This window comes from Brienomyrus brachyistius, chromosome 2, assembly GCF_023856365.1.
Source record: "Brienomyrus brachyistius isolate T26 chromosome 2, BBRACH_0.4, whole genome shotgun sequence".
Classification (NCBI taxonomy): domain Eukaryota; kingdom Metazoa; phylum Chordata; class Actinopteri; order Osteoglossiformes; family Mormyridae; genus Brienomyrus; species Brienomyrus brachyistius.
In genome coordinates, this window is record NC_064534.1 from 43,170,627 (window position 1) to 43,196,956 (window position 26,330).

General features: G+C 44.3%; 1 protein-coding gene, 20 non-coding genes and 2 pseudogenes across 21 annotated transcripts in view; 22 read left to right on the plus strand and 1 right to left on the minus strand.

Annotated features, from left to right (window-relative positions):
* Positions 1 to 26,330, minus strand: part of LOC125715120 (uncharacterized) — a 1,180,389-nt gene that overhangs the window by 24,598 nt on the left and 1,129,461 nt on the right. The window lies entirely within an intron of this gene.
* On the plus strand, positions 724 to 842 carry LOC125733261 (5S ribosomal RNA). The gene has a single exon (XR_007392611.1). It is a non-coding gene; the product is annotated as a 5S ribosomal RNA (ribosomal RNA).
* On the plus strand, positions 1,926 to 2,044 carry LOC125733012 (5S ribosomal RNA). The gene has a single exon (XR_007392370.1). It is a non-coding gene; the product is annotated as a 5S ribosomal RNA (ribosomal RNA).
* On the plus strand, positions 3,124 to 3,242 carry LOC125733262 (5S ribosomal RNA). Its single transcript, XR_007392612.1, has one exon. It is a non-coding gene; the product is annotated as a 5S ribosomal RNA (ribosomal RNA).
* On the plus strand, positions 4,326 to 4,444 carry LOC125733013 (5S ribosomal RNA). The gene has a single exon (XR_007392371.1). It is a non-coding gene; the product is annotated as a 5S ribosomal RNA (ribosomal RNA).
* On the plus strand, positions 5,520 to 5,638 carry LOC125731377 (5S ribosomal RNA; annotated as a pseudogene).
* Positions 6,712 to 6,830, plus strand: LOC125732942 (5S ribosomal RNA). The gene has a single exon (XR_007392304.1). It is a non-coding gene; the product is annotated as a 5S ribosomal RNA (ribosomal RNA).
* Positions 7,903 to 8,021, plus strand: LOC125732805 (5S ribosomal RNA). The gene has a single exon (XR_007392172.1). It is a non-coding gene; the product is annotated as a 5S ribosomal RNA (ribosomal RNA).
* Positions 9,103 to 9,221, plus strand: LOC125732767 (5S ribosomal RNA). Its single transcript, XR_007392135.1, has one exon. It is a non-coding gene; the product is annotated as a 5S ribosomal RNA (ribosomal RNA).
* On the plus strand, positions 10,299 to 10,417 carry LOC125730990 (5S ribosomal RNA). Its single transcript, XR_007391282.1, has one exon. It is a non-coding gene; the product is annotated as a 5S ribosomal RNA (ribosomal RNA).
* Positions 11,493 to 11,611, plus strand: LOC125737184 (5S ribosomal RNA). The gene has a single exon (XR_007396450.1). It is a non-coding gene; the product is annotated as a 5S ribosomal RNA (ribosomal RNA).
* Positions 12,687 to 12,805, plus strand: LOC125731830 (5S ribosomal RNA; annotated as a pseudogene).
* Positions 13,880 to 13,998, plus strand: LOC125737185 (5S ribosomal RNA). Its single transcript, XR_007396451.1, has one exon. It is a non-coding gene; the product is annotated as a 5S ribosomal RNA (ribosomal RNA).
* LOC125734797 (5S ribosomal RNA) lies at positions 15,076 to 15,194 on the plus strand. Its single transcript, XR_007394100.1, has one exon. It is a non-coding gene; the product is annotated as a 5S ribosomal RNA (ribosomal RNA).
* LOC125734901 (5S ribosomal RNA) lies at positions 16,274 to 16,392 on the plus strand. Its single transcript, XR_007394203.1, has one exon. It is a non-coding gene; the product is annotated as a 5S ribosomal RNA (ribosomal RNA).
* On the plus strand, positions 17,477 to 17,595 carry LOC125733701 (5S ribosomal RNA). Its single transcript, XR_007393037.1, has one exon. It is a non-coding gene; the product is annotated as a 5S ribosomal RNA (ribosomal RNA).
* On the plus strand, positions 18,688 to 18,806 carry LOC125736861 (5S ribosomal RNA). Its single transcript, XR_007396129.1, has one exon. It is a non-coding gene; the product is annotated as a 5S ribosomal RNA (ribosomal RNA).
* Positions 19,892 to 20,010, plus strand: LOC125733093 (5S ribosomal RNA). The gene has a single exon (XR_007392451.1). It is a non-coding gene; the product is annotated as a 5S ribosomal RNA (ribosomal RNA).
* LOC125733051 (5S ribosomal RNA) lies at positions 21,086 to 21,204 on the plus strand. The gene has a single exon (XR_007392409.1). It is a non-coding gene; the product is annotated as a 5S ribosomal RNA (ribosomal RNA).
* Positions 22,279 to 22,397, plus strand: LOC125735307 (5S ribosomal RNA). Its single transcript, XR_007394604.1, has one exon. It is a non-coding gene; the product is annotated as a 5S ribosomal RNA (ribosomal RNA).
* LOC125734860 (5S ribosomal RNA) lies at positions 23,478 to 23,596 on the plus strand. Its single transcript, XR_007394163.1, has one exon. It is a non-coding gene; the product is annotated as a 5S ribosomal RNA (ribosomal RNA).
* LOC125732835 (5S ribosomal RNA) lies at positions 24,674 to 24,792 on the plus strand. Its single transcript, XR_007392200.1, has one exon. It is a non-coding gene; the product is annotated as a 5S ribosomal RNA (ribosomal RNA).
* LOC125732768 (5S ribosomal RNA) lies at positions 25,698 to 25,816 on the plus strand. The gene has a single exon (XR_007392136.1). It is a non-coding gene; the product is annotated as a 5S ribosomal RNA (ribosomal RNA).

Genomic DNA, 26,330 nt, shown 5'->3' on the forward strand with positions numbered 1-26,330 from the left:
CTTCGCCACAGAAGACTCGATATTATTGGCATAGCAAGTTCTGCTCTTCTCCTTTCAAAACTTGCTAAAAGCTGTATTTAAAAGAACAGATTGGCCGGGGTAATTCACACCCTTCAATGCCAGCTTAATATTTAGGTTAGTGGGAATCACAGAGGAATTAGGGATGGAAACTTCTTTGCTGGTGGTAGAAGCGGTCTGGTGAATTTTTAGAGAGAAGAGGCCGTCGATGTTTGAATGTAGAAAATTGTTCTGGCTGCAGCCTGCAGTATGGACTTGTTGGTGTGTGTAGCTCCCAGTGTTCTGACAGTGTGACGTTTTGGGGAAGCATGTGATTCAGCAGCTACCAGTGGGCTTCGTGCGGCGGAGATTTTGTGGCTGTTAGCGGAGTTGATAACAGAGGGTCGTTAAGAGAAGCCTACATGCAGTAGGCAAAGGAGTAATGTTTGCCGGCGGGGGACGTGCGGCGATTAACCTGTGCGGTAGTGAAAAGGAGTTAAAAAGAAGGAAGTGTGCGGATGCGGAAAGAATGGAATAATTGTGGTAGGCTGCCGGCTGAGTAGTTTGGTGAATGTTTGGTGTGGGTCCGGCGCTGCCGATTGGATGGTGGGGCTGCAGTGTGAGTCAGATAAAAAAAAAAAAAAAAACAGGAGTAGGATCCAATGGGACTAACTGGCATGTATAGACGCGTGTAATGCAAAAGGGCTGTTTTTGGTAGCATCTCTCGCTTATGGCCATACCACCCTGAACACGCCCAATCTCATCTGATCTTGGAAGCTAAGCAGGGTAGGGTCTGGTTAGTACTTGGATGGGAGACCACCTGGGAATACCAGGTGCTGTAAGCTTTTCTCACTTTTACTTCATACAGGGGGTGCTCCACTTCACGATTAATTTAAATCTATCACTCCCCTTCCATTTTACTATTTTATATATATATATATATTTTTTTTTTCTCTCATTCATAAAGGCAGCTTTTAGAAACCGTTTTACTCTAAATACTTCCTGGTAATTCTAGGTGCTGTAAGCTGTTCGTGCCTTTATTCCACCAGGGCGCGATCTTCTCACAAACTTGAAGACTGTCACTCCCCATTCACGTTTTACAACTTATTGTTAATGATAAAGAGACAGCTTTTTACACACAGTTTTAAACAAAGTACTGATATTATTCCTCTTCAACTGACCGCTTTGTTTTCTATGCAAAAACCACTTCGCCACAGAAGACTCGATATTATTGGCATAGCAAGTTCTGCTCTTCTCCTTTCAAAACTTGCTAAAAGCTGTATTTAAAAGAACAGATTGGCCGGGGTAATTCACACCCTTCAATGCCAGCTTAATGTTTAGGTTAGTGGGAATCACAGAGGAATTAGGGATGGAAACTTCTTTGCTGGTGGTAGAAGCGGTCTGGTGAATTTTTAGAGAGAAGAGGCCGTCGATGTTTGAATGTAGAAAATTGTTCTGGCTGCAGCCTGCAGTATGGACTTGTTGGTCTGTGTAGCTCCCAGTGTTCTGACAGCGCGACGTTTTGGGGAAGCATGTGATTCAGCAGCTACCAGTGGGCTTCGTGCGGCGGAGATTTTGTGGCTGTTAGCGGAGTTGATAACAGAGGGTCGTTAAAAGAAGCCTACATGCAGTAGGCAAAGGAGTAATGTTTGCCGGCGGGGGACGTGCGGCGATTAACCTGTGCGGTAGTGAAAAGGAGTTAACAAGAAGGAAGTGTGCGGATGCGGAAAGAATGGAATACTTGTGGTAGGCTGCCGGCTGAGTAGTTTGGTGAATGTTTGGTGTGGGTCCGGCGCTGCCGATTGGATGGTGGGGCTGCAGTGTGAGTCAGATAAAAAAAAAAAAAAACCAGGAGTAGGATCCAATGGGACTAACTGGCATGTATAGACGCGTGTAATGCAAAAGGGCTGTTTTTGGTACCATCTCTCGCTTACGGCCATACCACCCTGAACACGCCCGATCTCGTCTGATCTCGGAAGCCAAGCAGGGTAGGGTCTGGTTAGTACTTGGATGGGAGACCACCTGGGAATACCAGGTGCTGTAAGCTTTTCTCACTTTTACTTTATACAGGGGGCGCTCCACTTCACGATTAATTTAAATCTATCACTCCCCTTCCATTTTACTATTTTATATATATATATTTTTTTTTCTCTCATTCATAAAGGCAGCTTTTAGAAGCCGTTTTACTCTAAATACTTCTTGGTAATTCTAGGTGCTGTAAGCTGTTCGTGCCTTTATTCCACCAGGGCGCGATCTTCTCACCAACTTGAAGACTGTCACTCCCCATTCACGTTTTACAACTTATTGTTAATGATAAAGAGACAGCTTTTTACACACAGTTTTAAACAAAGTACTGATATTATTCCTCTTCAACTGACCGCTTTGTTTTCTATGCAAAAACCACTTCGCCACAGAAGACTCGATATTATTGGCATAGCAAGTTCTGCTCTTCTCCTTTCAAAACTTGCTAAAAGCTGTATTTAAAAGAACAGATTGGCCGGGGTAATTCACACCCTTCAATGCCAGCTTAATATTTAGGTTAGTGGGAATCACAGAGGAATTAGGGATGGAAACTTCTTTGCTGGTGGTAGAAGCGGTCTGGTGAATTTTTAGAGAGAAGAGGCCGTCGATGTTTGAATGTAGAAAATTGTTCTGGCTGCAGCCTGCAGTATGGACTTGTTGGTGTGTGTAGCTCCCAGTGTTCTGACAGTGTGACGTTTTGGGGAAGCATGTGATTCAGCAGCTACCAGTGGGCTTCGTGCGGCGGAGATTTTGTGGCTGTTAGCGGAGTTGATAACAGAGGGTCGTTAAGAGAAGCCTACATGCAGTAGGCAAAGGAGTAATGTTTGCCGGCGGGGGACGTGCGGCGATTAACCTGTGCGGTAGTGAAAAGGAGTTAAAAAGAAGGAAGTGTGCGGATGCGGAAAGAATGGAATAATTGTGGTAGGCTGCCGGCTGAGTAGTTTGGTGAATGTTTGGTGTGGGTCCGGCGCTGCCGATTGGATGGTGGGGCTGCAGTGTGAGTCAGATAAAAAAAAAAAAAAAAACAGGAGTAGGATCCAATGGGACTAACTGGCATGTATAGACGCGTGTAATGCAAAAGGGCTGTTTTTGGTAGCATCTCTCGCTTATGGCCATACCACCCTGAACACGCCCAATCTCATCTGATCTTGGAAGCTAAGCAGGGTAGGGTCTGGTTAGTACTTGGATGGGAGACCACCTGGGAATACCAGGTGCTGTAAGCTTTTCTCACTTTTACTTCATACAGGGGGTGCTCCACTTCACGATTAATTTAAATCTATCACTCCCCTTCCATTTTACTATTTTATATATATATATATATTTTTTTTTTCTCTCATTCATAAAGGCAGCTTTTAGAAACCGTTTTACTCTAAATACTTCCTGGTAATTCTAGGTGCTGTAAGCTGTTCGTGCCTTTATTCCACCAGGGCGCGATCTTCTCACAAACTTGAAGACTGTCACTCCCCATTCACGTTTTACAACTTATTGTTAATGATAAAGAGACAGCTTTTTACACACAGTTTTAAACAAAGTACTGATATTATTCCTCTTCAACTGACCGCTTTGTTTTCTATGCAAAAACCACTTCGCCACAGAAGACTCGATATTATTGGCATAGCAAGTTCTGCTCTTCTCCTTTCAAAACTTGCTAAAAGCTGTATTTAAAAGAACAGATTGGCCGGGGTAATTCACACCCTTCAATGCCAGCTTAATGTTTAGGTTAGTGGGAATCACAGAGGAATTAGGGATGGAAACTTCTTTGCTGGTGGTAGAAGCGGTCTGGTGAATTTTTAGAGAGAAGAGGCCGTCGATGTTTGAATGTAGAAAATTGTTCTGGCTGCAGCCTGCAGTATGGACTTGTTGGTCTGTGTAGCTCCCAGTGTTCTGACAGCGCGACGTTTTGGGGAAGCATGTGATTCAGCAGCTACCAGTGGGCTTCGTGCGGCGGAGATTTTGTGGCTGTTAGCGGAGTTGATAACAGAGGGTCGTTAAAAGAAGCCTACATGCAGTAGGCAAAGGAGTAATGTTTGCCGGCGGGGGACGTGCGGCGATTAACCTGTGCGGTAGTGAAAAGGAGTTAACAAGAAGGAAGTGTGCGGATGCGGAAAGAATGGAATAATTGTGGTAGGCTGCCGGCTGAGTAGTTTGGTGAATGTTTGGTGTGGGTCCGGCGCTGCCGATTGGATGGTGGGGCTGCAGTGTGAGTCAGATAAAAAAAAAAAAAAACCAGGAGTAGGATCCAATGGGACTAACTGGCATGTATAGACGCGTGTAATGCAAAAGGGCTGTTTTTGGTACCATCTCTCGCTTACGGCCATACCACCCTGAACACGCCCGATCTCGTCTGATCTCGGAAGCCAAGCAGGGTAGGGTCTGGTTAGTACTTGGATGGGAGACCACCTGGGAATACCAGGTGCTGTAAGCTTTTCTCACTTTTACTTTATACAGGGGGCGCTCCACTTCACGATTAATTTAAATCTATCACTCCCCTTCCATTTTACTATTTTATATATATATATTTTTTTTTCTCTCATTCATAAAGGCAGCTTTTAGAAGCCGTTTTACTCTAAATACTTCTTGGTAATTCTAGGTGCTGTAAGCTGTTCGTGCCTTTATTCCACCAGGGCGCGATCTTCTCACCAACTTGAAGACTGTCACTCCCCATTCACGTTTTACAACTTATTGTTAATGATAAAGAGACAGCTTTTTACACACAGTTTTAAACAAAGTACTGATATTATTCCTCTTCAACTGACCGCTTTGTTTTCTATGCAAAAACCACTTCGCCACAGAAGACTCGATATTATTGGCATAGCAAGTTCTGCTCTTCTCCTTTCAAAACTTGCTAAAAGCTGTATTTAAAAGAACAGATTGGCCGGGGTAATTCACACCCTTCAATGCCAGCTTAATAGTTAGGTTAGTGGGAATCACAGAGGAATTAGGGATGGAAACTTCTTTGCTGGTGGTAGAAGCGGTCTGGTGAATTTTTAGAGAGAAGAGGCCGTCGATGTTTGAATGTAGAAAATTGTTCTGGCTGCAGCCTGCAGTATGGACTTGTTGGTGTGTGTAGCTCCCAGTGTTCTGACAGCGCGACGTTTTGGGGAAGCATGTGATTCAGCAGCTACCAGTGGGCTTCGTGCGGCGGAGATTTTGTGGCTGTTAGCGGAGTTGATAACAGAGGGTCGTTAAGAGAAGCCTACATGCAGTAGGCAAAGGAGTAATGTTTGCCGGCGGGGGACGTGCGGCGATTAACCTGTGCGGTAGTGAAAAGGACTTAAAGAGAAGGAAGTGTGCGGATGCGGAAAGAATGGAATAATTGTGGTAGGCTGCCGGCTGAGTAGTTTGGTGAATGTTTGGTGTGGGTCCGGCGCTGCCGATTGGATGGTGGGGCTGCAGTGTGAGTCAAATAAAAAAAAAAAACCAGGAGTAGGATCCAATGGGACTAACTGGCATGTATAGACGCGTGTAATGCAAAAGGGCTGTTTTTGGCAGCATCTCTTGCTTACGGCCATACCACCCTGAACACGCCTGATCTCGTCTGATCTCGGAAGCTAAGTGGGGTAGGGTCTGGTTAGTACTTGGATGGGAGACTGCCTGTGAATACCACGTGCTGTAAGCTTTTCTCACTTTTACTTTATACAGGGGGCGCTCCACTTCACGATTAATTTAAATCTATCACTCCCCTTCCATTTTACTATTTTATATATATATATTTTTTCTCTCATTCATAAAGGCAGCCTTTACACACCGTTTTACTCTAAATACTGCCTGGTAATTCTAGGTGCTGTAAGCTGTTCGTGCCTTTATTCCACCAGGGCGCGATCTTCTGACAAACTTGAAGACTGTCACTCCACATTCACGTTTTACAACTTATTGTTAATGATAAAGAGACAGCTTTTTACACACAGTTTTAAACAAAGTACTGATATTATTCCTCTTCAACTGACCGCTTTGTTTTCTATGCAAAAACCACTTCGCCACAGAAGACTCGATATTATTGGCATAGCAAGTTCTGCTCTTCTCCTTTCAAAACTTGCTAAAAGCTGTATTTAAAAGAACAGATTGGCCGGGGTAATTCACACCCTTCAATGCCAGCTTAATGTTTAGGTTAGTGGGAATCACAGAGGAATTAGGGATGGAAACTTCTTTGCTGGTGGTAGAAGCGGTCTGGTGAATTTTTAGAGAGAAGAGGCCGTCGATGTTTGAATGTAGAAAATAGTTCTGGCTGCAGCCTGCAGTATGGACTTGTTGGTGTGTGTAGCTCCCAGTGTTCTGACAGCGCGACATTTTGGGGAAGCATGTGATTCAACAGCTACCAGTGGGCTTCGTGCGGCAGAGATTTTGTGGCTGTTAGCGGAGTTGATAACAGAGGGTTGTTAAGAGAAGCCTGCAAGAGGTAGGCAAAGGAGTAATGTTTGCCGGCGGGGGACGTGCAGCGATTAACCTGTGCGGTAGTGAAAAGGAGTTAAAGAGAAGGAAGTGTGCGGATGCGGAAAGAATGGAATAATTGTGGTAGGCTGCCGGATGAGTAGTTTGGTGAATGTTTGGTGTGGGTCCGGCACTGCCGATTGGATGGTGGTGCTGCAGTGTGAGTCAGATAAAAAAAAAAAAAACAGGAGTAGGATCCAATGGGACTAACTGGTATGTATAGACACGTGTAATGCAAAAGGGCTATTTTTGGTAGCGTCTCTCGCTTACGGCCATACCACCCTGAACGCACCCGATCTCGTCTGATCTCGAAAGCTAAGCAGGGTAGGGTCTGGTTAGTACTTGAATGGGAGACCACCTGGGAATACCAGGTGCTGTAAGCTTTTCTCACTTTTACTTTATACAGGGGGCGCTCCACTTCACGATTAATTTAAATCTATCACTCCCCTTCCATTTTACTATATTATATATTTCTTTTTTCTCTCATTCATAAAGGCAGCTTTTAGAAACCGTTTTACTCTAAATACTTCCTGGTAATTCTAGGTGCTGTAAGCTGTTCGTGCCTTTATTCCACCAGGACGCGATCTTCTCACCAACTTGAAGACTGTCACTCCCCATTCACGTTTTACAACTTATTGTTAATGATAAAGAGACAGCTTTTTACACACAGTTTTAAACAAAGTACTGATATTATTCCTCTTCAACTGACCGCTTTGTTTTCTATGCAAAAACCACTTCGCCACAGAAGACTCGATATTATTGGCATAGCAAGTTCTGCTCTTCTCCTTTCAAAACTTGCTAAAAGCTGTATTTAAAAGAACAGATTGGCCGGGGTAATTCACACCCTTCAATGCCAGCTTAATGTTTAGGTTAGTGGGAATCACAGAGGAATTAGGGATGGAAACTTCTTTGCTGGTGGTAGAAGCGGTCTGGTGAATTTTTAGAGAGAAGAGGCCGTCGATGTTTGAATGTAGAAAATAGTTCTGGCTGCAGCCTGCAGTATGGACTTGTTGGTGTGTGTAGCTCCCAGTGTTCTGACAGCGCGACGTTTTGGGGAAGCATGTGATTCAGCAGCTACCAGTGGGCTTCGTGCGGCGGAGATTTTGTGGCTGTTAGCGGAGTTGATAACAGAGGGTCGTTAAGAGAAGCCTGCATGCTGTAGGCAAAGGAGTAATGTTTGCCGGCGGGGGACGTGCGGCGATTAACCTGTGCGGTAGTGAAAAGGAGTTAAAAAGAAGGAAGTGTGCGGATGCGGAATGAATGGAATAATTGTGGTAGGCTGCCGGCTGAGTAGTTTGGTGAATGTTTGGTGTGGGTCCGGCGCTGCCGATTGGATGGTGGGGCTGCAGTGTGAGTCAGATAAAAAAAAAAAAAACCAGGAGTAGGATCCAATGGGACTAACTGGCATGTATAGACGCGTGTAATGCAAAAGGGCTGTTTTTGGTCACGTCTCTCGCTTACGGCCATACCACCCTGAACACGCCCGATCTCATCCGATCTCGGCAGCCAAGCAGGGTAGGGTCTGGTTAGTACTTGGATGGGAGACCTCCTGGGAATACCAGGTGCTGTAAGCTTTTCTCACTTTTACTTTATACAGGGGGCGCTCCACTTCACGATTAATTTAAATCTATCACTCCCCTTCCATTTTACTATTTTAAATATATATTTTTTTTTTTTTCTCTCATTCATAAAGGCAGCTTTTAGAAACCGTTTTACTCTAAATACTTCCTGGTAATTCTAGGTGCTGTAAGCTGTTCGTGCCTTTATTCCACCAGGGCGCGATCTTCTCACCAACTTGAAGACTGTCACTCCCCATTCACGTTTTACAACTTATTGTTAATGATAAAGAGACAGCTTTTTACACACAGTTTTAAACAAAGTACTGATATTATTCCTCTTCAACTGACCGCTTTGTTTTCTATGCAAAAACCACTTCGCCACAGAAGACTCGATATTATTGGCATAGCAAGTTCTGCTCTTCTCCTTTCAAAACTTGCTAAAAGCTGTATTTAAAAGAACAGATTGGCCGGGGTAATTCACACCCTTCAATGCCAGCTTAATGTTTAGGTTAGTGGGAATCACAGAGGAATTAGGGATGGAAACTTCTTTGCTGGTGGTAGAAGTGGTCTGGTGAATTTTTAGAGAGAAGAGGCCGTCGATGTTTGAATGTAGAAAATTGTTCTGGCTGCAGCCTGCAGTATGGACTTGTTGGTGTGTGTAGCTCCCAGTGTTCTGACAGCGCGACGTTTTGGGGAAGCATGTGATTCAGCAGCTACCAGTGGGCTTCGTGCGGCGGAGATTTTGTGGCTGTTAGCGGAGTTGATAACAGAGGGTCGTTAAGAGAAGCCTGCATGCAGTAGGCAAAGGAGTAATGTTTGCCGGCGGGGGACGTGCGGCGATTAACCTGTGCGGTACTGAAAAGGAGTTAAAAAGAAGGAAGTGTGCGGATGCGGAAAGAATGGAATAATTGTGGTAGGCTGCCGGCTGAGTATTTTGGTGAATGTTTGGTGTGGGTCCGGCGCTGCCGATTGGATGGTGGTGCTGCAGTGTGAGTCAGAAAAAAAAAAAAAAAAAAACAGGAGTATGATCCAATGGGACTAACTGGCATGTATAGACGCGTGTAATGCAAAAGGGCTGTTTTTGGTCACGTCTCTTGCTTATGGCCATACCACCCTGAACACGCCCGATCTCATCCGATCTCGGAAGCCAAGCAGGGTAGGGTCTGGTTAGTACTTGGATGGGAGACCTCCTGGGAATACCAGGTGCTGTAAGCTTTTCTCACTTTTACTTTATACAGGGGGCGCTCCACTTCACGATTAATTTAAATCTATCACTCCCCTTCCATTTTACTATTTTATATATATATATATTTTTCTCTCATTCATAAAGGCAGCTTTTACACACCATTTTACTTTAAATACTTCCTGGTAATTCTAGGTGCTGTAAGCTGTTCGGGCCTTTATTCCACCAGGGCGCGATCTTCTCACAAACTTGAAGACTGTCACTCCCCATTCACGTTTTACAACTTATTGTTAATGATAAAGAGACAGCTTTTTACACACAGTTTTAAACAAAGTACTGATATTATTCCTCTTCAACTGACCGCTTTGTTTTCTATGCAAAAACCACTTCGCCACAGAAGACTCCATATTATTGGCATAGCAAGTTCTGCTCTTCTCCTTTCAAAACTTGCTAAAAGCTGTATTTAAAAGAACAGATTGGCCGGGGTAATTCACACCCTTCAATGCCAGCTTAATGTTTAGGTTAGTGGGAATCACAGAGGAATTAGGGATGGAAACTTCTTTGCTGGTGGTAGAAGCGGTCTGGTGAATTTTTAGAGAGAAGAGGCCGTCGATGTTTGAATGTAGAAAATTGTTCTGGCTGCAGCCTGCAGTATGGACTTGTTGGTGTGTGTAGCTCCCAGTGTTCTGACAGCGCGACGTTTTGGGGAAGCATGTGATTCAGCAGCTACCAGTGGGCTTCGTGCGGCGGAGATTTTGTGGCTGTTAGCGGAGTTGATAACAGAGGGTCGTTAAGAGAAGCCTGCATGCAGTAGGCAAAGGAGTAATGTTTGCCGGCGGGGGACGTGCGGCGATTAACCTGTGCGGTAGTGAAAAGGAGTTAAAAAGAAGGAAGTGTGCGGATGCGGAAAGAATGGAATAATTGTGGTAGGCTGCCGGCTGAGTAGTTTGGTGAATGTTTGGTGTGGGTCCGGCGCTGCCGATTGGATGGTGGGGCTGCAGTGTGAGTCAGATAAAAAAAAAAAAAAAACCAGGAGTAGGATCCAATGGGACTAACTGGCATGTATAGACGCGTGTAATGCAAAAGGGCTGTTTTTGGTAGCATCTCTCGCTTACGGCCATACCACCCTGAACACGCCCGATCTCATCCGATCTCGGAAGCCAAGCAGGGTAGGGTCTGGTTAGTACTTGGATGGGAGACCTCCTGGGAATACCAGGTGCTGTAAGCTTTTCTCACTTTTACTTTATACAGGGGGCGCTCCACTTCACGATTAATTTAAATCTATCACTCCCCTTCCATTTTACTATTTTATATATATATATATTTTTCTCTCATTCATAAAGGCAGCTTTTACACACCATTTTACTTTAAATACTTCCTGGTAATTCTAGGTGCTGTAAGCTGTTCGGGCCTTTATTCCACCAGGGCGCGATCTTCTCACAAACTTGAAGACTGTCACTCCCCATTCACGTTTTACAACTTATTGTTAATGATAAAGAGACAGCTTTTTACACACAGTTTTAAACAAAGTACTGATATAATTCCTCTTAAACTCACTGCTTTGTTTTCTATGCAAAAACCACTTCGCCACAGAATATTCGATATTATTGGCATATTATCTGCTCTTCTCCTCCTTTCAAAACTTGCTAAAAGCTGTATTTAAAAGAGCAGGTTGGCTGGGGTAATTCACACCCTTCAATGCCAGATTAATGTTTAGGTTAGTGGGAATCACAGAGGAATTAGGGATGGAAACTTCTTTGCTGATGGTAGAAGCGGTCTGGTGAATTTTTAGAGAGAAGAGGCCGTCGATGTTTCAATGTAGAAAATTGTTCTGGCTGCAGCCTGCAGTATGGACTTGTTGGCGTGTGTAGCTCCCAGTGTTCTGACAGCGTGACATTTTGGGGAAGCATGTGATTCAACAGCTACCAGTGGGCTTCGTGCGGCAGAGATTTTGTGGCTGTTAGCGGAGTTGATAACAGAAGGTCATTAAGAGAAGCCTGCATGCGGTAGGCAAAGGAGTAATGTTTGCCGGCGTGGGACGTGCGGCGATTAACCTGTGCGGTAGTGAAAAAGACTTAAAGAGAAGGAAGTGTGCGGATGCGGAAAGAATGGAATAATTGTGGTAGGCTGCCGGCTGAGTAGTTTGGTGAATGTTTGGTGTGGGTGCGGCGCTGCCGATTGGATGGTGGTGCTGCAGTGTGAGTCAGATAAAAAAAAAAAAAAACAGGAGTAGGATCCAATGGGACTAACTGGCATGTATAGAGGCGTGTAATGCAAAAGGGCTGTTTTTGGTAGTGTCTCTTGCTTATGGCCATACCACCCAGAACACGCCTGGTCTCGTCTGATCTCGGAAGCCAAGCAGGGTAGGGTCTGGTTAGTACTTGGATGGGAGACCTCCTGGGAATACCAGGTGCTGTAAGCTTTTCTCACTTTTACTTTATACAGGGGGCGCTCCACTTCACGATTAATTTAAATCTATCACTCCCCTTCCATTTTACTATTTTATATATATATATATTTTTCTCTCATTCATAAAGGCAGCTTTTACACACCATTTTACTTTAAATACTTCCTGGTAATTCTAGGTGCTGTAAGCTGTTCGGGCCTTTATTCCACCAGGGCGCGATCTTCTCACAAACTTGAAGACTGTCACTCCCCATTCACGTTTTACAACTTATTGTTAATGATAAAGAGACAGCTTTTTACACACAGTTTTAAACAAAGTACTGATATTATTCCTCTTCAACTGACCGCTTTGTTTTCTATGCAAAAACCACTTCGCCACAGAAGACTCGATATTATTGGCATAGCAAGTTCTGCTCTTCTCCTTTCAAAACTTGCTAAAAGCTGTATTTAAAAGAACAGATTGGCCGGGGTAATTCACACCCTTCAATGCCAGCTTAATGTTTAGGTTAGTGGGAATCACAGAGGAATTAGGGATGGAAACTTCTTTGCTGGTGGTAGAAGCGGTCTGGTGAATTTTTAGAGAGAAGAGGCCGTCGATGTTTGAATGTAGAAAATTGTTCTGGCTGCAGCCTGCAGTATGGACTTGTTGGTGTGTGTAGCTCCCAGTGTTCTGACAGCGCGACGTTTTGGGGAAGCATGTGATTCAGCAGCTACCAGTGGGCTTCGTGCGGCGGAGATTTTGTGGCTGTTAGCGGAGTTGATAACAGAGGGTCGTTAAGAGAAGCCTGCATGCAGTAGGCAAAGGAGTAATGTTTGCCGGCGGGGGACGTGCGGCGATTAACCTGTGCGGTAGTGAAAAGGAGTTAAAAAGAAGGAAGTGTGCGGATGCGGAAAGAATGGAATAATTGTGGTAGGCTGCCGGCTGAGTAGTTTGGTGAATGTTTGGTGTGGGTCCGGCGCTGCCGATTGGATGGTGGTGCTGCAGTGTGAGTCAGATAAAAAAAAAAAAAAACAGGAGTAGGATCCAATGGGACTAACTGGCATGTATAGAGGCGTGTAATGCAAAAGGGCTGTTTTTGGTAGTGTCTCTTGCTTATGGCCATACCACCCAGAACACGCCTGGTCTCGTCTGATCTCGGAAGCCAAGCAGGGTAGGGTCTGGTTAGTACTTGGATGGGAGACTGCCTGGGAATACCACGTGCTGTAAGCTTTTCTCACTTTTACTTTATACAGGGGGCGCTCCACTTCACGATTAATTTAAATCTATCACTCCCCTTCCATTTTACTATTTTATATATATATATTTTTTCTCTCATTCATAAAGGCAGCCTTTACACACCGTTTTACTCTAAATACTGCCAGGTAATTCTAGGTGCTGTAAGCTGTTCGTGCCTTTATTCCACCAGGGCGCGATCTTCTGACAAACTTGAAGACTGTCACTCCAAATTCACGTTTTACAACTTATTGTTAATAATAAAGAGACAGCTTTTTACACACAGTTTTAAACAAAGTACTGATATAATTCCTCTAAAACTCACTGCTTTGTTTTCTATGCAAAAACCACTTCGCCACAGAATATTCGATATTATTGGCATATTATCTGCTCTTCTCCTCCTTTCAAAACTTGCTAAAAGCTGTATTTAAAAGAGCAGGTTGGCCGGGGTAATTCACACCCTTCAATGCCAGATTAATGTTTAGGTTAGTGGGAATCACAGAGGAATTAGGGATGGAAACTTCTTTGCTGATGGTAGAAGCGGTCTGGTGAATTTTTAGAGAGAAGAGGCCGTCGATGTTTCAATGTAGAAAATTGTTCTGGCTGCAGCCTGCAGTATGGACTTGTTGGCGTGTGTAGCTCCCAGTGTTCTGACAGCGTGACGTTTTGGGGAAGCATGTGATTCAACAGCTACCAGTGGGCTTCGTGCGGCAGAGATTTTGTGGCTGTTAGCGGAGTTGATAACAGAAGGTCATTAAGAGAAGCCTGCATGCGGTAGGCAAAGGAGTAATGTTTGCCGGCGGGGGACGTGCGGCGATTAACCTGTGCGGTAGTGAAAAGGACTTAAAGAGAAGGAAGTGTGCGGATGCGGAAAGAATGGAATAATTGTGGTAGGCTGCCGGCTGAGTAGTTTGGTGAATGTTTGGTGTGGGTGCGGCGCTGCCGATTGGATGGTGGTGCTGCAGTGTGAGTCAGATAAAAAAAAAAAAAAACAGGAGTAGGATCCAATGGGACTAACTGGCATGTATAGAGGCGTGTAATGCAAAAGGGCTGTTTTTGGTAGTGTCTCTTGCTTATGGCCATACCACCCAGAACACGCCTGGTCTCGTCTGATCTCGGAAGCCAAGCAGGGTAGGGTCTGGTTAGTACTTGGATGGGAGACCTCCTGGGAATACCAGGTGCTGTAAGCTTTTCTCACTTTTACTTTATACAGGGGGCGCTCCACTTCACGATTAATTTAAATCTATCACTCCCCTTCCATTTTACTATTTTATATATATATATATTTTTCTCTCATTCATAAAGGCAGCTTTTACACACCATTTTACTTTAAATACTTCCTGGTAATTCTAGGTGCTGTAAGCTGTTCGGGCCTTTATTCCACCAGGGCGCGATCTTCTCACAAACTTGAAGACTGTCACTCCCCATTCACGTTTTACAACTTATTGTTAATGATAAAGAGACAGCTTTTTACACACAGTTTTAAACAAAGTACTGATATTATTCCTCTTCAACTGACCGCTTTGTTTTCTATGCAAAAACCACTTCGCCACAGAAGACTCGATATTATTGGCATAGCAAGTTCTGCTCTTCTCCTTTCAAAACTTGCTAAAAGCTGTATTTAAAAGAACAGATTGGCCGGGGTAATTCACACCCTTCAATGCCAGCTTAATGTTTAGGTTAGTGGGAATCACAGAGGAATTAGGGATGGAAACTTCTTTGCTGGTGGTAGAAGCGGTCTGGTGAATTTTTAGAGAGAAGAGGCCGTCGATGTTTGAATGTAGAAAATTGTTCTGGCTGCAGCCTGCAGTATGGACTTGTTGGTGTGTGTAGCTCCCAGTGTTCTGACAGCGCGACGTTTTGGGGAAGCATGTGATTCAGCAGCTACCAGTGGGCTTCGTGCGGCGGAGATTTTGTGGCTGTTAGCGGAGTTGATAACAGAGGGTCGTTAAGAGCAGCCTGCATGCAGTAGGCAAAGGAGTAATGTTTGCCGGCGGGGGACGTGCGGCGATTAACCTGTGCGGTAGTGAAAAGGAGTTAAAAAGAAGGAAGTGTGCGGATGCGGAAAGAATGGAATAATTGTGGTAGGCTGCCGGCTGAGTAGTTTGGTGAATGTTTGGTGTGGGTCCGGCGCTGCCGATTGGATGGTGGGGCTGCAGTGTGAGTCAGATAAAAAAAAAAAAAAAACCAGGAGTAGGATCCAATGGGACTAATTGGCATGTATAGACGCGTGTAATGCAAAAGGGCTGTTTTTGGTAGCATCTCTCGCTTACGGCCATACCACCCTGAACACGCCCGATCTCGTCTGATCTCGGAAGCCAAGCAGTGTAGGGTCTGGTTAGTACTTGGATGGGAGACCTCCTGGGAATACCAGGTGCTGTAAGCTTTTCTCACTTTTACTTTATACAGGGGGCGCTCCACTTCACGATTAATTTAAATCTATCACTCCCCTTCCATTTTACTATTTTATATATATATATATATTTTTCTCTCATTCATAAAGGCAGCTTTTAGAAACCGTTTTACTCTAAATACTTCCTGGTAATTCTAGGTGCTGTAAGCTGTTCGTGCCTTTATTCCACCAGGGCGCGATCTTCTCACAAACTTGAAGACTGTCACTCCCCATTCACGTTTTACAACTTATTGTTAATGATAAAGAGACAGCTTTTTACACACAGTTTTAAACAAAGTACTGATATTATTCCTCTTCAACCGACCGCTTTGTTTTCTATGCAAAAACCACTTCGCCACAGAAGACTCGATATTATTGGCATAGCAAGTTCTGCTCTTCTCCTTTTAAAACTTGCTAAAAGCTGTATTTAAAAGAACAGATTGGCCGGGGTAATTCACACCCTTCAATGCCAGCTTAATGTTTAGGTTAGTGGGAATCACAGAGGAATTAGGGATGGAAACTTCTTTGCTGGTGGTAGAAGCGGTCTGGTGAATTTTTAGAGAGAAGAGGCCGTCGATGTTTGAATGTAGAAAATTGTTTTGGCTGCAGCCTGCAGTATGGACTTGTTGGTGTGTGTAGCTCCCAGTGTTCTGACAGCGCGACGTTTTGGGGAAGCATGTGATTCAGCAGCTACCAGTGGGCTTCGTGCGGCGGAGATTTTGTGGCTGTTAGCGGAGTTGATAACAGAGGGTCGTTAAGAGAAGCCTGCATGCAGTAGGCAAAGGAGTAATGTTTGCCGGCGGGGGACGTGCGGCGATTAACCTGTGCGGTAGTGAAAAGGAGTTAAAAAGAAGGAAGTGTGCGGATGCGGAAAGAATGGAATAATTGTGGTAGGCTGCCGGCTGAGTAGTTTGGTGAATGTTTGGTGTGGGTCCGGCGCTGCCGATTGGATGGTGGTGCTGCAGTGTGAGTCAGATAAAAAAAAAAAAAAAACCAGGAGTAGGATCCAATGGGACTAACTGGCATGTATAGACGCGTGTAATGCAAAAGGGCTGTTTTTGGTCGCGTCTCTCGCTTATCGCCATACCACCCTGAACACGCCCGATCTCATCCGATCTCGGAAGCCAAGCAGGGTAGGGTCTGGTTAGTACTTGGATGGGAGACCTCCTGGGAATACCAGGTGCTGTAAGCTTTTCTCACTTTTACTTTATACAGGGGGCGCTCCACTTCACGATAAATTTAAATCTATCACTCCCCTTCCATTTTACTATTTTATATATATATATTTTTTTTTTTTTCTCTCATTCATAAAGGCAGCTTTTAGAAACCGTTTTACTCTAAATACTTCCTGGTAATTCTAGGTGCTGTAAGCTGTTCGTGCCTTTATTCCACCAGGGCGCGATCTTCTCACAAACTTGAAGACTGTCACTCCCCATTCACGTTTTACAACTTATTGTTAATGATAAAGAGACAGCTTTTTACACACAGTTTTAAACAAAGTACTGATATTATTCCTCTTCAACTGACCGCTTTGTTTTCTATGCAAAAACCACTTCGCCACAGAAGACTCGATATTATTGGCATAGCAAGTTCTGCTCTTCTCCTTTCAAAACTTGCTAAAAGCTGTATTTAAAAGAACAGATTGGCCGGGGTAATTCATACCCTTCAATGCCAGCTTAATGTTTAGGTTAGTGGGAATCACAGAGGAATTAGGGATGGAAACTTCTTTGCTGGTGGTAGAAGCGGTCTGGTGAATTTTTAGAGAGAAGAGGCCGTCGATGTTTGAATGTAGAAAATTGTTCTGGCTGCAGCCTGCAGTATGGACTTGTTGGTGTGTGTAGCTCCCGTTGTTCTGACAGCGCGACGTTTTGGGGAAGCATGTGATTCAGCAGCTACCAGTGGGCTTCGTGCAGCGGAGATTTTGTGGCTGTTAGCGGAGTTGATAACAGAGGGTCGTTAAGAGAAGCCTGCATGCAGTAGGCAAAGGAGTAATGTTTGCTGGCGGGGGACGTGCAGCGATTAACCTGTGCAGTAGTGAAAAGGAGTTAAAAAGAAGGAAGTGTGCGGATGCGGAAAGAATGGAATAATTGTGGTAGGCTGCCGGCTGAGTAGTTTGGTGAATGTTTGGTGTGGGTCCGGCGCTGCCGATTGGATGGTGGTGCTGCAGTGTGAGTCAGATAAAAAAAAAAAAAAAAAACAGGAGTAGGATCCAATGGGACTAACTGGCATGTATAGACGCGTGTAATGCAAAAGGGCTGTTTTTGGTCACGTCTCTCGCTTATGGCCATACCACCCTGAACACGCCCGATCTCATCCGATCTCGGAAGCCAAGCAGGGTAGGGTTTGGTTAGTACTTGGATGGGAGACCTCCTGGGAATACCAGGTGCTGTAAGCTTTTCTCACTTTTACTTTATACAGGGGGCGCTCCACTTCACGATTAATTTAAATCTATCACTCCCCTTCCATTTTACTATTTTATATATATATATATATATATATATATATATTTTTCTCTCATTCATAAAGGCAGCTTTTACACACCATTTTACTTTAAATACTTCCTGGTAATTCTAGGTGCTGTAAGCTGTTCGTGCCTTTATTCCACCAGGGCGCGATCTTCTCACAAACTTGAAGACTGTCACTCCCCATTCACGTTTTACAACTTATTGTTAATGATAAAGAGACAGCTTTTTACACACAGTTTTAAACAAAGTACTGATATTATTCCTCTTCAACTGACCGCTTTGTTTTCTATGCAAAAACCACTTCGCCACAGAAGACTCGATATTATTGGCATAGCAAGTTCTGCTCTTCTCCTTTCAAAACTTGCTAAAAGCTGTATTTAAAAGAACAGATTGGCCGGGGTGATTCACACCCTTCAATGCCAGCTTAATGTTTAGGTTAGTGGGAATCACAGAGGAATTAGGGATGGAAACTTCTTTGCTGGTGGTAGAAGCGGTCTGGTGAATTTTTAGAGAGAAGAGGCCGTCGATGTTTGAATGTAGAAAATAGTTCTGGCTGCAGCCTGCAGTATGGACTTGTTGGTGTGTGTAGCTCCCAGTGTTCTGACAGTGCGACGTTTTGGGGAAGCATGTGATTCAACAGCTACCAGTGGGCTTCGTGCGGCAGAGATTTTGTGGCTGTTAGCGGAGTTGATAACAGAGGGTCGTTAAGAGAAGCCTGCATGCAGTAGGCAAAGGAGTAATCTTTGCCGGCGGGGGACGTGCAGCGATTAACCTGTGCAGTAGTGAAAAGGAGTTAAAAAGAAGGAAGTGTGCGGATGCGGAAAGAATGGAATAATTGTGGTAGGCTGCCGGCTGAGTAGTTTGGTGAATGTTTGGTGTGGGTCCGGCGCTGCCGATTGGATGGTGGGGCTGCAGTGTGAGTCAGATAAAAAAAAAAAAAAAAAAGGAGTAGGATCCAATGGGACTAACTGGCATGTATAGACGCGTGTAATGCAAAAGGGCTGTTTTTGGTCGCATCTCTCGCTTATGGCCATACCACCCTGAACACGCCCAATCTGATCCGATCTCGGAAGCCAAGCAGGGTAGGGTCTGGTTAGTACTTGGATGGGAGACCTCCTGGGAATACCAGGTGCTGTAAGCTTTTCTCACTTTTGCTTTATACAGGGGGCGCTCCACTTCACGATTAATTTAAATCTATCACTCCCCTTCCATTTTACTATTTTATATATATATATATATATATATATTTCTCTCATTCATAAAGGCAGCTTTTACACACCGTTTTACTCCAAATACTTCCTGGTAATTCTAGGTGCTGTAAGCTGTTCGTGCCTTTATTCCACCAGGGCGCGATCTTCTCACAAACTTGAAGACTGTCACTCCCCATTCACGTTTTACAACTTATTGTTAATGATAAAGAGACAGCTTTTTACACACAGTTTTAAAGAAAGTACTGATATTATTCCTCTTCAACTGACCGCTTTGTTTTCTATGCAAAAACCACTTCGCCACAGAAGACTCGATATTATTGGCATAGCAAGTTCTGCTCTTCACCTTTCAAAACTTGCTAAAAGCTGTATTTAAAAGAACAGATTGGCCGGGGTAATTCACACCCTTCAATGCCAGCTTAATGTTTAGGTTAGTGGGAATCACAGAGGAATTAGGGATGGAAACTTCTTTGCTGGTGGTAGAAGCGGTCTGGTGAATTTTTAGAGAGAAGAGGCCGTCGATGTTTGAATGTAGAAAATAGTTCTGGCTGCAGCCTGCAGTATGGACTTGTTGGTGTGTGTAGCTCCCAGTGTTCTGACAGTGCGACGTTTTGGGGAAGCATGTGATTCAGCAGCTACCAGTGGGCTTCGTGCGGCGGAGATTTTGTGACTGTTAGCGGAGTTGATAACAGAGGGTCGTTAAGAGAAGCCTGCATGCAGCAGGCAAAGGAGTAATGTTTGCCGGCGGGGGACGTGCGGCGATTAACCTGTGCGGTAGTGAAAAGGAGTTAAAAAGAAGGAAGTGTGCGGATGCGGAAAGAATGGAATAATTGTGGTAGGCTGCCGGCTGAGTAGTTTGGTGAATGTTTGGTGTGGGTCCGGCGCTGCCGATTGGATGGTGGTGCTGCAGTGTGAGTCAGATAAAAAAAAAAAAAAAAACAGGAGTATGATCCAATGGGACTAACTGGCATGTATAGACGCGTGTAATGCAAAAGGGCTGTTTTTGGTAGCGTCTCTCGCTTATGGCCATACCACCCTGAACACGCCCGATCTCATCCGATCTCGGAAGCCAAGCAGGGTAGGGTCTGGTTAGTACTTGGATGGGAGACCTCTTGGGAATACCAGGTGCTGTAAGCTTTTCTCACTTTTACTTTATACAGGGGGCGCTCCACTTCACGATTAATTTAAATCTATCACTCCCCTTCCATTTTACTATTTTATATATATATATATTTTTCTCTCATTCATAAAGGCAGCTTTTACACACCATTTTACTTTAAATACTTCCTGGTAATTCTAGGTGCTGTAAGCTGTTCGTGCCTTTATTCCACCAGGGCGCGATCTTCTCACAAACTTGAAGACTGTCACTCTCCATTCACGTTTTACAACTTATTGTTAATGATAAAGAGACAGCTTTTTACACACAGTTTTAAAGAAAGTACTGATATTATTCCTCTTCAACTGACCGCTTTGTTTTCTATGCAAAAACCACTTCGCCACAGAAGACTCGATATTATTGGCATAGCAAGTTCTGCTCTTCTCCTTTCAAAACTTGCTAAAAGCTGTATTTAAAAGAACAGATTGGCCGGGGTAATTCACACCCTTCAATGCCAGCTTAATGTTTAGGTTAGTGGGAATCACAGAGGAATTAGGGATGGAAACTTCTTTGCTGGTGGTAGAAGTGGTCTGGTGAATTTTTAGAGAGAAGAGGCCGTCGATGTTTGATTGTAGAAAATAGTTCTGGCTGCAGCCTGCAGTATGGACTTGTTGGTGTGTGTAGCTCCCAGTGTTCTGACAGCGCGACGTTTTGGGGAAGCATGTGATTCAGCAGCTACCAGTGGGCTTCGTGCGGCGGAGATTTTGTGGCTGTTAGCGGAGTTGATAACAGAGGGTCGTTAAGAGAAGCCTGCATGCAGTAGGCAAAGGAGTAATGTTTGCCGGCGGGGGACGTGCGGCGATTAACCTGTGCGGTAGTGAAAAGGAGTTAAAAAGAAGGAAGTGTGCGGATGCGGAAAGAATGGAATAATTGTGGTAGGCTGCCGGCTGAGTAGTTTGGTGAATGTTTGGTGTGGGTCCGGCGCTGCCGATTGGATGGTGGTGCTGCAGTGTGAGTCAGATAAAAAAAAAAAAAAACAGGAGTAGGATCCAATGGGACTAACTGGCATGTATAGACGCGTGTAATGCAAAAGGGCTGTTTTTGGTCGCATCTCTCGCTTATGGCCATACCACCCTGAACACGCCCGATCTCATCTGATCTCGGAAGCCAAGCAGGGTAGGGTCTGGTTAGTACTTGGATGGGAGACCTCCTGGGAATACCAGGTGCTGTAAGCTTTTCTCACTTTTACTTTATACAGGGGGCGCTCCACTTCACGATTAATTTAAATCTATCACTCCCCTTCCATTTTACTATTTTATATATATATATATATATTTCTCTCATTCATAAAGGCAGCTTTTACACACCGTTTTACTCCAAATACTTCCTGGTAATTCTAGGTGCTGTAAGCTGTTCGTGCCTTTATTCCAGCAGGGCACGATCTTCTCACAAACTTGAAGACTGTTTCTCCCCATTCACGTTTTACAACTTATTGTTAATGATAAAGAGACAGCTTTTTACACACAGTTTTAAACAAAGTACTGATATTATTCCTCTTCAACTGACCGCTTTGTTTTCTATGCAAAAACCACTTCGCCACAGAAGACTCGATATTATTGGCATAGCAAGTTCTGCTCTTCTCCTTTCAAAACTTGCTAAAAGCTGTATTTAAAAGAACAGATTGGCCGGGGTAATTCACACCCTTCAATACCAGCTTAATGTTTAGGTTAGTGGGAATCACAGAGGAATTAGGGATGGAAACTTCTTTGCTGGTGGTAGAAGCGGTCTGGTGAATTTTTAGAGAGAAGAGGCCGTCGATGTTTGAATGTAGAAAATTGTTCTGGCTGCAGCCTGCAGTATGGACTTGGTGTGTGTAGCTCCCAGTGTTCTGACAGCGCGACGTTTTGGGGAAGCATGTGATTCAGCAGCTACCAGTGGGCTTCGTGCGGCGGAGATTTTGTGGCTGTTAGCGGAGTTGATAACAGAGGGTCGTTAAGAGAAGCCTGCATGCAGTAGGCAAAGGAGTAATGTTTGCCGGCGGGGGACGTGCGGCGATTAACCTGTGCGGTAGTGAAAAGGAGTTAAAAAGAAGGAAGTGTGCGGATGCGGAAAGAATGGAATAATTGTGGTAGGCTGCCGGCTGAGTAGTTTGGTGAATGTTTGGTGTGGGTCCGGCGCTGCCGATTGGATGGTGGTGCTGCAGTGTGAGTCAGATAAAAAAAAAAAAAACCAGGAGTAGGATCCAATGGGACTAACTGGCATGTATAGACGTGTGTAATGCAAAAGGGCTGTTTTTGGTCGCATCTCTCGCTTATGGCCATACCACCCTGAACACGCCCGATCTCATCCGATCTCGGAAGCCAAGCAGGGTAGGGTCTGGTTAGTACTTGGATGTGAGACCTCCTGGGAATACCAGGTGCTGTAAGCTTTTCTCACTTTTACTTTATACAGGGGGCGCTCCACTTCACGATTAATTTAAATCTATCACTCCCCTTCCATTTTACTATTTTATATATATATATATATTTTTCTCTCATTCATAAAGGCAGCTTTTACACACCGTTTTACTCCAAATACTTCCTCGTAATTCTAGGTGCTGTAAGCTGTTCGTGCCTTTATTCCTCCAGGGCGCGATCTTCTCACAAACTTGAAGACTGTTTCTCCCCATTCACGTTTTACAACTTATTGTTAATGATAAAGAGACAGCTTTTTACACACAGTTTTAAACAAAGTACTGATATTATTCCTCTTCAACTGACCGCTTTGTTTTCTATGCAAAAACCACTTCGCCACAGAAGACTCCATATTATTGGCATAGCAAGTTCTGCTCTTCTCCTTTCAAAACTTGCTAAAAGCTGTATTTAAAAGAACAGATTGGCCGGGGTAATTCACACCCTTCAATGCCAGCTTAATGTTTAGGTTAGTGGGAATCACAGAGGAATTAGGGATGGAAACTTCTTTGCTGGTGGTAGAAGCGGTCTGGTGAATTTTTAGAGAGAAGAGGCCGTCGATGTTTGAATGTAGAAAATTGTTCTGGCTGCAGCCTGCAGTATGGACTTGTTGGTGTGTGTAGCTCCCAGTGTTCTGACAGCGCGACGTTTTGGGGAAGCATGTGATTCAGCAGCTACCAGTGGGCTTCGTGCGGCGGAGATTTTGTGGCTGTTAGCGGAGTTGATAACAGAGGGTCGTTAAGAGAAGCCTGCATGCAGTAGGCAAAGGAGTAATGTTTGCCGGCGGGGGACGTGCGGCGATTAACCTGTGCGGTAGTGAAAAGGAGTTAAAAAGAAGGAAGTGTGCGGATGCGGAAAGAATGGAATAATTGTGCTAGGCTGCCGGCTGAGTAGTTTGGTGAATGTTTGGTGTGGGTCCGGCGCTGCCGATTGGATGGTGGTGCTGCAGTGTGAGTCAGATAAAAAAAAAATAAAAAAACAGGAGTATGATCCAATGGGACTAACTGGCATGTATAGACGCGTGTAATGCAAAAGGGCTGTTTTTGGTCGCATCTCTAGCTTATGGCCATACCACCCTGAACACGCCCGATCTCATCCGATCTCGGAAGCCAAGCAGGGTAGAGTCTGGTTAGTACTTGGATGGGAGACCTCCTGGGAATACCAGGTGCTGTAAGCTTTTCTCACTTTTACTTAATACAGGGGGCGCTCCACTTCATGATTAATTTAAATCTATCACTCCCCTTCCATTTTACTATTTTATATATATATATATTTTTCTCTCATTCATAAAGGCAGCTTTTACACACCATTTTACTTTAAATACTTCCTGGTAATTCTAGGTGCTGTAAGCTGTTCGTGCCTTTATTCCACCAGGGCGCGATCTTCTCACAAACTTGAAGACTGTCACTCCCCATTCACGTTTTACAACTTATTGTTAATGATAAAGAGACAGCTTTTTACACACAGTTTTAAACAAAGTACTGATATTATTCCTCTTCAACTGACCGCTTTGTTTTCTATGCAAAAACCACTTCACCACAGAAGACTCGATATTATTGGCATAGCAAGTTCTGCTCTTCTCCTTTCAAAACTTGCTAAAAGCTGTATTTAAAAGAACAGATTGGCTGGGGTAATTCACACCCTTCAATGTCAGCTTAATGTTTAGGTTAGTGGGAATCACAGAGGAATTAGGGATGGAAACTTCTTTGCTGGTGGTAGAAGCGGTCTGGTGAATTTTTAGAGAGAAGAGGCCGTCGATGTTTGAATGTAGAAAATAGTTCTGGCTGCAGCCTGCAGTATGGACTTGTTGGTGTGTGTAGCTCCCAGTGTTCTGACAGCGCGACGTTTTGGGGAAGCATGTGATTCAGCAGCTACCAGTGGGCTTCGTGTGGCAGGGATTTTGTGGCTGTTAGCGGAGTTGATAACAGAGGGTCGTTAAGAGAAGCCTGCATGCAGTAGGCAAAGGAGTAATGTTTGCCGGCGGGGGACGTGCGGCGATTATCCTGTGCGGTAGTGAAAAGGAGTTAAAAAGAAGGAAGTGTGCGGATACGGAAAGAATGGAATAATTGTGGTAGGCTGCCGGCTGAGTAGTTTGGTGAATGTTTGGTGTGGGTCCGGCGCTGCCGATTGGATGGTGGTGCTGCAGTGTCAGTCAAATAAAAAAAAAAAAAAAACCAGGAGTATGATCCAATGGGGCTAACTGGCATGTATAGACGCGTGTAATGCAAAAGGGCTGTTTTTGGTCACGTCGCTCGCTTATGGCCATACCACCCTGAACACGCCCGATCTCATCCGATCTCGGAAGCCAAGCAGGGTAGGGTCTGGTTAGTACTTGGATGGGAGACCTCCTGGGAATTCCAGGTGCTGTAAGCTTTTCTCACTTTTACTTTATACAGGGGGCGCTCCACTTCACAATTAATTTAAATCTATCACTCCCCTTCCATTTTACTATTTTATATATATATATATTTTTCTCTCATTCATAAAGGCAGCTTTTACACACCATTTTACTTTAAATACTTCCTGGTAATTCTAGGTGCTGTAAGCTGTTCGTGCCTTTATTCCACCAGGGCGCGATCTTCTCACAAACTTGAAGACTGTCACTCCCCATTCACGTTTTACAACTTATTGTTAATGATAAAGAGACAGCTTTTTACACACAGTTTTAAACAAAGTACTGATATTATTCCTCTTCAACTGACCGCTTTGTTTTCTATGCAAAAACCACTTCGCCACAGAAGACTCGATATTATTGGCATAGCAAGTTCTGCTCTTCTCCTTTCAAAACTTGAATGTAGAAAATAGTTCTGGCTGCAGCCTGCAGTATGGACTTGTTGGTGTGTGTAGCTCACAGTGTTCTGACAGCGCGACGTTTTGGGGAAGCATGTGATTCAGCAGCTACCAGTGGGCTTCGTGCGGCGGAGATTTTGTGGCTGTTAGCGGAGTTGATAACAGAGGGTCGTTAAGAGAAGCCTGCATGCAGTAGGCAAAGGAGTAATGTTTGCCGGCGGGGGACGTGCGGCGATTAACCTGTGCGGTAGTGAAAAGGAGTTAAAAAGAAGTAAGTGTGCGGATGCGGAAAGAATGGAATAATTGTGGTAGGCTGCCGGCTGAGTAGTTTGGTGAATGTTTGGTGTGGGTCCGGCACTGCCGATTGGATGGTGGTGCTGCAGTGTGAGTCAGATAAAAAAAAAAAAACCAGGAGTAGGATCCAATGGGACTAACTGGCATGTATAGACGTGTGTAATGCAAAAGGGCTGTTTTTGGTTGCATCTCTCGCTTATGGCCATACCACCCTGAACACGCCCGATCTCATCCGATCTCGGAAGCCAAGCAGGGTAGGGTCTGGTTAGTACTTGGATGGGAGACCTCCTGGGAATACCAGGTGCTGTAAGCTTTTCTCACTTTTACTTTATACAGGGGGCGCTCCACTTCACGATTAATTTAAATCTATCACTCCCCTTCCATTTTACTATTTTATATATATATATATATTTCTGTCATTCATAAAGGCAGCTTTTACACACCGTTTTACTCCAAATACTTCCTGGTAATTCTAGGTGCTGTAAGCTGTTCGTGCCTTTATTCCACCAGGGCGCGATCTTCTCACAAACTTGAAGACTGTTTCTCCCCATTCACGTTTTACAACTTATTGTTCATGATAAAGAGACAGCTTTTTACACACAGTTTTAAACAAAGTACTGATATTATTCCTCTTCAACTGACCGCTTTGTTTTCTATGCAAAAACCACTTCGCCACAGAAGACTCGATATTATTGGCATAGCAAGTTCTGCTCTTCTCCTTTCAAAACTTGCTAAAAGCTGTATTTAAAAGAACAGATTGGCCGGGGTAATTCACACCCTTCAATACCAGCTTAATGTTTAGGTTAGTGGGAATCACAGAGGAATTA